Source organism: Mytilus trossulus, chromosome 3, assembly GCF_036588685.1.
Source record: "Mytilus trossulus isolate FHL-02 chromosome 3, PNRI_Mtr1.1.1.hap1, whole genome shotgun sequence".
NCBI lineage: Eukaryota > Metazoa > Mollusca > Bivalvia > Mytilida > Mytilidae > Mytilus > Mytilus trossulus.
In genome coordinates, this window is record NC_086375.1 from 70,468,567 (window position 1) to 70,476,852 (window position 8,286).

Consider the following 8,286-nt stretch of genomic DNA (forward strand, 5'->3'; position numbering starts at 1 on the left):
AATAATTGTCAACATTTAGCACCGAAGAATAATGGCAACAGTAGTATACTGCTGTTCGAAATTCATAAATCGATTGAGAGAAAAAACAAATCCGGGTTACAAACTAAAACTGAGGGAAATGCATCTAATATAAGAGGAGAACTACGACACAACAGAAACACAACATTAAAATGTAACACGCACAGACACGAACTATAATATAACAATGGCCATTTTCCCGACTTGGTACAGAACATTTTAAGAAATAAAATGGTGGGTTCAACCTGGTTTTGTGGCATGCCAACATTTTAGTTACTTGAAAAATGTTTATGTTTATGACATAAAATCTTTAATATTCAAATTCCGGTAAAATTTGACAACTTTAAGAAGTTGACAAGTGTGTCCGAGTGAAACAAATGCGCGAAAAATTGCTCTTTGTGTACTTAATTTCTTGTTTGTATGACCTTTATTTAAGACAAACAGATGCGTAGCTTTTATTCCTAAGCAAATATTTGCATTTTATGCGTTATTGATATAACGGATATCACAGCGTACATGTATGGTTTTCCTATATCCGGATCATGTAGTGCAATAAGACTATAAAATTTACAACTGTTGTAATTTCGAAAGCTCGTTGTTGTACTATTAAAACATAATTTATTGATCGTTCCTAGTTTGTCTTTATACAGAATCGTATAAGTACTTATTGTTATGTTTCATCTTTAAGTTCTGCATTAAAGTTCGTATATTTCAGTCAACCTGCCACGTATGGCCAGTATAAACTGGAATAAAGAATACACTCTGAAGCGTATCGGATCCTGTGTCGTTGAATATTATAAGCAGAGGTTTTTCAAAGTCTTAATTTTATTGTTTGCTGGGAAGATGGTTTATATACTATGATACGATATTCGGAGACCTAATTAAAGGGCATACACATTTGACATAAAAAAAACCAGATTCAGTATGTTATCAGTCCTTCCTGAGTCGGTGGCAAGTGAGATAGCACTGTTGTTTTCCTTTTTTAAGGCCGCAATAAACATGATAAAAAGCTTTATCTCTTGGCCGAACAATAACTCTTTTGAGCTTTTACATCATCTTTTACAAACAAAACTTTAAACACCAGCAAGTTTACATTAATACAAATTTCAAAACAAGCATACCAATCACAATTAATAAAACCAAAGCATTACATTACAGATGTACTATATAAATGACTTGAAATAATAACTATGTTATACTACGCAGAAATGTTACTAGTACAGTAAATAATAATTGAATTGATTACTTAATTGTACATAAAGCAGTTAACTCAATACTTATAGATATAGGAAGATGTGGTATGAGTGTCAATGAGACAACTCACCATCCAAGTTCCAATTTATGAAAATAAACCATTACATGTCAAGGTACGGCCTTTAACACGGAGCCTTTGCTCACATCGAACATCAAGCAAAAAACACACTAATAACAGTTTAGCCCGCTCGACCGATATCTATCATGGTTTCCTTCAAAGAGGTCGGGTTTGGGCTTACAATGGAGCTACCAAAATCAAGGGTTCCATATGTTGAAGTTAAAGTTATCCTTTAAATCTTTTATGGACGTCATCACCAGCTGCATGGTAAACCTTTAAGGAATATCACTTTTATTCACAGAATAATAACAATGGATATGTTATATAAAGCGCGAACCAGACGAACCAGAACTGGACACTTTGTCTGAATGGATCAAAGCTATTCGTTCATGCATTCAGATGCGCATACAAAAACTGTGATGTAATATGAGTACTAGAGTACTAGAGTTTCTAACCCTTTCAAGAATCCGGAGGTTGTGGATGCTTTATCCTCTTTGCATAACAAATATGTCGTTGTTCCAGCAGATAAAGCCTCCAATAATATTGTCTTCATATGTAAAAAACATTATTTGCAATGTCTCACTACAGAGCTTGGAATTTATAAAACTACTCGTAATCCTACATATTCTGTAACATCATTTATCAAGGACGAAATTTTACAAAATCATAAATCTGTCCTTTCTTTTGGTATCAACATCGAAGAAAACAAAGAAAACTTGCCTTCATTATACTGGATACCTAAATTACACAAAACTCCAGCTGGGTCTTCAAAATGTTCGACTAAACATCTTTCTAAAGTACTGACTACTATTCTTTCTACAGTTAAAGATGGGCTTCAAAAATATTGTGAGGAGATATATTCTACCAGTGGTGTTAACCAGATGTGGATTCTCAAAAATTCGAAAAGATCTACTGCTTAACCTTCGATCACAATCTTTGCAATTTTGCAGCAACATAAAAACTTTCGATATTCTACTCTATATACTACTATTCCCCATGTTCAATCGAAAGATCGACTTCACCATCTCATAAAACAGAACTTTTTCTATAAAATTGGGAATCGTCGATACAAATTTCTTGTTTTGGGTTACAATAATTCATATTTTATGAAGAATCACACTGAATCTTCCAGAAAAGATACTGAAGATGATATTCTCAAAATGCTGGACTTTTTTATCGACAATATATTTGTTGAGTTTGGAGGATTTATATTTCAACAGACAGTCGGTATTCCAATGGGTACTAATTGTGCACCCCTGCTGGCTGATTTGTGTTTTTACTCGTATGAAGCAGAATTCATTCAGTACCTTCTAAAAGACAAAAAGAAAAAGCACCTTGCGAAATTCTTTAATTTTACTTTCCGATATATTGATGATGTTCTATCATTGAATAACCCATATTTCAGCCAATACTTACATCTCATATATCCCAGTGAACTTGAACTTAAGGATACTACTGTTACTAGAAGAACTGATTCATACCTTGATCTTTTCCTGAATATTGACGTAGATGGACGACTTCACAATCTATGATAAACGGGACGATTTCAACTTCCCAATTATCAATTTCCCATTTCTAAGCAGTAACATACCCTTTGCCCCTTCGTATGGTGTTTACATATCACAATTGATACGTTATTCTCGTGCTTGTTCACACTATACGGACTTCATATACAGGAGTGTGCTACTTACGCAGAAACTGCTCAAACAAAGTTATGAGGAGGACATTTTAAAATTGACACTCCCTAAATTTTAGGGACACCATCACGAATTGGTGGATCCATACGATGTGTCTTTGACCAAACTAGCTAAGAACATTTTAACCACATGGTAGATTGTGGTTTGTCATTATGTCGTCTAATCTTTTAATTATCAAACGTGACTAATTCCCGATTGTGACTGTTTTGATGAGTGAAAGTCGCATTACTATGAGACGTGTTACGGTACTTGTCTATCCCAAATTCATGTATTTAGTTTAAATGTGTAATGTTATATTTGTAATTTTCATCGGATTTTGTCAAATGTGTTGACATCTTTTTTATTATATTTATGTGTTGTTCATGTTATGGTAAATAGAGAATAATACATGGCAAAATCCGTATCATCCCGAGACATCAATACCAGCCCAAGGGCCTTTAGGCCCGAGGGATATGATATTGGTCGAGTGATATGGTAAAGAAAATTAATCATCGCCTTCATTTATCAGATTTGATTTTGTTCAACGTAATCAGTACGATATTTTACGTTTGAAGTTAGATTCAAAACAAACCGGACATAGCTTATTAATATAGTTAATTGCTATCTTAGTTTGCTATTAATAAGTATTGAAATGTGCATTGTTCGAAATGTAATATCAGTATTTAGTTCAAATATAATCGTAAATCAATCCTAATCCTATCTTATTCATTCAAATGTGACGTAATTTTTCATTTTTTTATGATCTATTTTACAAATTCAAATGACGTCATTTTTGTCATTTTTTACAATTTCAAATATGACGTCAATTGCAGTTGGAGTTTAAACTTATTTGGATGTGTCTACTTTTTGTGTTGCAAATGTCTGGTTATGTATTATGTATTTCAGTTGTTTCCTGTAATTAGTTAATACTTCAGTTTTATCATGTACATCTTTTGTATAGTCATTTTATAAAATTTACTTCAAAAGTATAAAATATTCTAAATAATAGGGATGTTCTGGTAACTAACAGAAAACCCTGGCCGTTTTTGGCACAACTTTTTGATCTTTTGGTACCCGATGCTGTTCAGCTTTGTGCTTGTTTCGGCTTTCAAACTTTTGTATCTGGGCGTCACTGGTGGCTCTTGTGTGGACAAAATGCACTTCTGGCGTATTAAAATTTTTACTGACTTGTTGCCTTTTAATTGTTGGCGGTTGTTCGTGTGTTTCTTTGTCAATTGTGTTCTCCAATTTATTTATATTGTAGTCCTGTGTGTTGTGTTGTCATTTTGGTGTTATATTTCACATGGTCCGCATAAAAGAGGGAGGTTTGGCATGCCACAAAACCAGGTTCAACCCACCATTTTTTCCTTTAAAAACGTCCTGTACCAAGTCAGGAATATGGTCATTGTTATATTATTGTTCGTTTCTGTGTGTTAAATTTTAACGTTTCGTCGTCTGTTTTCTCTTATTTTTTTTAGTGTAAATTCACATTGCGATAAGACGTGTCAACGTACTTGTCTATCCCAAATTTATGTATTTGGTTTTGATGTTATATTTGTTATATCGGGTGTTTTTAAGCTCGGGATTATGTATTTGGTTTTGATGTTATATTTGTTATTCTCATGGGATTTCGTCTGATACTTGGTCCGTTCAAGTCTGTATGTGTTTTTATTCTAGTGTTGTTTCGTTGCTCTCCTCTTATATTTAATGCGTTTCCCTCGGTTTAAGTTTGTTTATACCCAGATTTTGTTTTTTGTCCATGGATTTTTGAGTTTTGAACAGCGGTATACTACTGTTGCCCGGGCTTTATTTATAATTGACCACCGACGGTTTGTACCGTTACATGAACAACACGGCGGCGATGGGTGTCACATTTTGGAGCAGGAATTCTTTTAACATTTTTTGGCGGGGTTTGTTAGTATAGAAAGTCCTTGCATAATTATATTTATACATAAAAATTGCAAAATTAGAAAAAATAGATTTTTAATTCAGTAACAGTTAAACCAAGCATGTGCCAGAATGGAGGGTTTCTTATCGTCGAGTTGCAAGTTGCGAGTTAAGAAAGTCGAGTTGCGAGTTATAAAAGTCGAGATGCGAGTTATAAAAGTCGAGATGCGAGTTATAAAAGTCGAGTTGCGAGTTAAGAAAGTCGAGTTGCGAGTTAAGAAAGTCGAGTTGCGAGTTACAAAAGTCAAGTTGCGAGTTAGGAAAGTCGAGTTGCGAGTTAGGAAAGTCGAGTTGCGAGTTAGGAAAGTCGAGGTGCGAGTTAAGAAAGTCGAGTTGCGAGTTACAAAAGTCGAGTTGCGAGTTACAAAAGTCGAGTTGCGAGTTACAAAAGTCGAGTTGCGAGTTACAAAAATATTATTTACAACGAATTTTCAGGTTTGATTCACATTTGATAAACAAAACATGCATGTACCCGAACTTAGTTATTTCCGTGATTGTGGGATTTGAAACAGTTATATGTGATACTTATTTATGAGAGTCTAATAAATTATATAAGTTAAGTTCTGGGAGCATTTAAAAAAAATGTATCCTTAATGGACGATATCGATCTTATTTAATCCAAAGGAATGCGTTTACACTACTACATAAAAAGAACCGATCTGACCACAAATTACCTTTCGTAAACAAATAATCCTAAAAATAGAACAGTAAAGGAAATTACCAAGACAAATTTATCTATAGATATTTGAGCCACCTTAAACTGTCCTGGCTACTTTGAGCCACCCTAAACTGTCCTGACCACTTTGCACAACCCTAAACTGTCTTGGTCACTTTGAGCCACCCTAAACTGTCATGACCAGTTTGAGCCACCCTAATTTGTCCTCTCATCCCTAGTCTATAACTACGGCCAGAAAGATTAAGTGAATATTTATTACAGCACCTTTACATATAAACGATTTTTTTTTTAGATGAATCCAATTTAAAATATATGTATATATTTTAGGTTAAACAAATAGTCTTCTACAACTTTATAGCTGTGCCAGGAGAGCTTGGTATATTCTCTTTATATTTTTCAGTTGTATTATCAATTATGAAATATCGGTTTAGATTTTTTTTTAAATATATGAACGATGATTTACTTTATGTTACAGTTATAGGTTAAAAATAACATGTTCACTAAATATTGAATGCTTTAATTCATCCATACACATACATTATTTTTTTCAAAAAGCTGAAATGTTCATAATTTGGAAGGTTTTTGCTTTTAAAGCTTGACTTTGTTATCAAGTCAGTTAAGTCAAAACTTTGTTATAGTTTGGTAAAATTTTGGAACACAAAAAGAATAGATTTAAAGAGTAGTAAATTAGATTTTTATTTCAAAGTAAAAACTTGTTTTTCTAAAGAAATGAATCTACATGAATCTTTAAAAAAAAATTTAATGAATGTCGTCATATGTTAAATCAGAATCAGTGCCCACGATCTCAAAATAGAAAGAGACAAGATATAAAACTTTGTATATAGTAAGAACCATTTTGAAGGATTTGTAAGAAATGTAGTTGAAGATGAACAACATTTCATTACAAGTTGTCCAGCATGTACAAAGATGATCTGTAGGGAGATGTTTTTCAAGGAGATATTTTTCAGTATTTTTGCTAATTTTTCATATCTCTCAAATGAGACAAAATTTGTTATGTTATGTATATTTCAGAATGTGTCTGTACATAAATATTTAGGGAACTACATTTGTATATTATTACAAGTCTAGATGTTAAACGAAATGTTAATGAATATATGTTACTTAACAATGATAATTGTAATGATTTTATAGTTCAGGTCCTGTCTTGAATTAATTTTTCGTTTTAACGTATAAAATATGGCAGTGGCTGTTTTGTCTACTCCCTTCGGGGCTATTTTACCAGCTCCAGCAGAATAGCGATTTATATAGAGTTGCTATTTTGCCGGTTTTAATTATTAAGTTAAAAATAACTTATAATTGACAATATCAAACATGTGAACACTTTATAACTCAAGTTTAAACCTAAGTGACTCAGTTTAATAAGTTACCCAAAACTTTAATAAAAAAAATACTTATGAAAGTCACGATGTAGCAATAATCATTTTATACTTTCCAATTAAATCTTACCTGTAGAATGGCGCAAATGTAGTTTTTACAATAGTATCTTTGACAGCTACATTTATAAAATAAAGAATAAAAACAGGGAATGAGTCAAAGAGACAGCAACCAAATCAAATATAAAATTCAACCAATGGTCATTGGGTCTACAACACAGCGAAAAATCACACACCTAGAGGGAGCCCTGAGCAGGCCCCGAAACACAATATTAGATAGATCAAGAATAAAGACGCCATTATATGCTGCTAATTATAAAGATGAACCAAAATTAAAACATATACAAGAGCAACAAAGGCTAAAGGTTCCTAACATAGGTCAGACACAAACATGCGGTGGGTTTAGACTGGTTTTATTCACGCCCATCATATCCCCTTCATCTCTAGCCAATGTATAAGACATCTATAATTTTAACATCCTCAATTTTGAGTGCCACTGACAAACAATAAATTTTGCGGTCCCTAACGAATATTGCCCGGCTCTGCAGCTGCCCCAAAAAGCCCACTTTAAACGAAATCTGCAGAAGGGATGTTTTACATATATGTACTATAGTTTAGTTGCTATCTCCCTTTACGTTTAATACGACGGTGATATGTATGAAAATTAAAAATAATTAAACTGCAAGCCATCTGCTGTATTTCAAAAGGCTATCTGCTTCTTCAAAAAATACTATACGTAATTATTATCTAGTCCATTTTATTTTTACAAGAGACTCAGATAAATTCAAAACCACAAAAATAATCAACAACACTATGTACAATTCTATAAGCAATCATCATTCCAAAATGTTATACAGTTACACCAAAAAATTAAAATATTTTAGTTTCCACATTTTAACGCAATTCGACTTTTGTAACTCGCAAGTCGACTTTTGTAACTCGCAACTCGACTTTCGTTACTCGCAACTCGACTTTCGTAACTCGCAACTAGACTTTCGTAACTCGCAACTCGACTTTCGCAACTCGCAACTCGACTTTCGTAACTCGCAACTCGACTTTCGCAACTCGCAACTCGACTTTCGTAACTCGCAACTCGACTTTCGTAACTCGCAACTCGACTTTTGTAACTCGCAACTCGACTTTCGTTACTCGCAACTCGACTTTCGTAACTCGCAACTCGACTTTCGTAACTCGCAACTCGATTTTCGCAACTCGCAACTCGACTTTTGTAACTCGCAACTCGACTTTTGTAACTCGCAACTC